Here is a 1,978-nt window from a genome sequence, read left to right as displayed (position 1 = left end):
CGCGCATTCCCGGAACCTGCCGGAGCGGCGCGGCGCGGCGCACGGCTGAACGTGCCCTTATAGGGACCGCACTGTACGTACCGCATCGCGCCGGCCTCCCTGCCGCCTTTACGGGGAACACTGGCGGCGGAACGCAGAACGCTGGCGCCGAAAACGTCGCGTAAGGAAATTCTCCGTGCTGCTGTTTACTCCGTCTGAACCGAAAGGTCGGCATGTGGCACCCGTAATCCAAGCGATATATGGCTACTCTAGCCAAGATTTAAGCCCTCGTCGGGGAAAACTGGCCTCGATCGCTCGAGTCAGGGACTCAGACGAATCGTTTGTCAATTCTTTAGTAAACGGCCTTGCGCGTTTCAGACGAGAAAGCTCATTTTCTTACGTCTTGCATGATAAAATTTTTAATCTTTCTGCTACGGGACCGTTATTTTTTCCTTTATTACGAGGATCTATGTTGTCTTCCTGCCGCGCGGGATTAGCCGAGCGGTCTGAGGCGCTACAGTCTGAACTGTGCGGCTGGTCCCGGCGTAGGTTCGAGTCCTCCCTCGGGCGGTGGTGTGTGTGTTTGTCCTTGGGATTATTTAGGTTAAGTAGTGTGTAAGCTTAGGGACTGATGACCTTAGCAGTCAAGTCCTATAATATTTCACACACATTTGAACGTGTTTTGTCTTCCTGTTGCGGGATCAGGTCGTGAGTAGGCTAACAGCGATGTCTCGCAGATGATGTTTTCTGCCGTAGGTTGTATACATAGACTGGAAGACGAGGCAGATGGAACTCACAGAAATGTTGAATAAATAATTCATCCCGTCAGGATGTCAGTTACGACGATTATGAGCCGCTCAATTCGGTGGAATACAGTAGAAAAATATTTTGATAATAAAGTATTGCAGAAGCTTGCTATGAGATGTGGAAACGTCAGTCTTTGCCAAGAAAACAAATCCGCTGGTAATAAATATTTTGACAGCCTCCAAAGAAAAGCAAGATCCCGGGTTAAAGATAAAATATTTGTGATCAAAGGACACGCTCGAAGTAAATATAATAAAATAGTTGGAGCCCTAGCAAAAATCACGGCTCAAAACACTCACTCCGTCTTCAGGTCACGAGTGGCCTACCGGGACCATCCGACCGCCGTGTCATCCTCAGTGGAGGATGCGGGTTGGAGGGGCGTGGGGTCAGCACACCGCTCTCCCGGCCGTTATGATGGTATTCTTGACCGAAGCCGCTACTATTCGGTCGAGTAGCTCCTCAATTGGCATCACGAGGCTGAGTGCACCCCGAAAAATGGCAACAGCGCATGGTGGCCTGGATGGTCACCCATTCAAGTGCCGACCACGCCTGACAGTGCTTAACTTCGGTGATCTCACGGGAACCGGTGTATCCACTGCGGCAAGGTCGTTGCCTCCACCGCTCATAACAGTACAATTAAAATAATCAAGCTATCGCCATCAGACCTGAGGGCTTCATTATGCAGAAGAATAACGCGGCATCGAATTACGAAAAGGAAATACTATGTATAATAAATTAATAAAATAATTTATAGGTTGTTGTTGTTGTGCATGATCTTACAGGGAAAAAGGCTATACATTCAGGACGACAGATGTTCTACCTGTAAGTGGGCTGCTCCTGTGTTGGCAGCGCTGTGTAGCGCATTGCGTTGGATCTCTTTCTTTGTAGGCGACTCTGTGGCTGGTCGGACTCGTTGTTGGAAGTTAATAGCCAGTAGTGTTGGGCAGTTGGAAGTTAGTCGCCAGCACTGATGGAAGTACTGTTGGACAGTTGGAGGTGAACAGCCAAGAAATTAGCATTGATGGAGGGTAGAGGTCTGAAGTGTTAGCTTAGGCTAACGATCTGTACATGTTCGACTTGGAGGTTGAATATCATTCATGATTATATATCTTTGTACTAGATGTCAATGACGATTTATATTCTTGTTTGAACTGGATGTCACATTATTAAGGTAAAAAATACATTGGTTTGCAAC

At 47.8% G+C, this 1,978-nt stretch overlaps 1 pseudogene; it reads right to left on the bottom strand.

Moving 5' to 3' along the window:
• Positions 1–1,279: 1,279 nt before the first annotated feature.
• On the bottom strand, positions 1,280–1,397 carry LOC126207978 (5S ribosomal RNA; annotated as a pseudogene).
• Positions 1,398–1,978: the final 581 nt, after the last annotated feature.

Source organism: Schistocerca nitens, chromosome 1 (assembly GCF_023898315.1).
Source record: "Schistocerca nitens isolate TAMUIC-IGC-003100 chromosome 1, iqSchNite1.1, whole genome shotgun sequence".
NCBI lineage: Eukaryota > Metazoa > Arthropoda > Insecta > Orthoptera > Acrididae > Schistocerca > Schistocerca nitens.
This window is presented reverse-complemented; position numbering and strand designations above follow the sequence as displayed.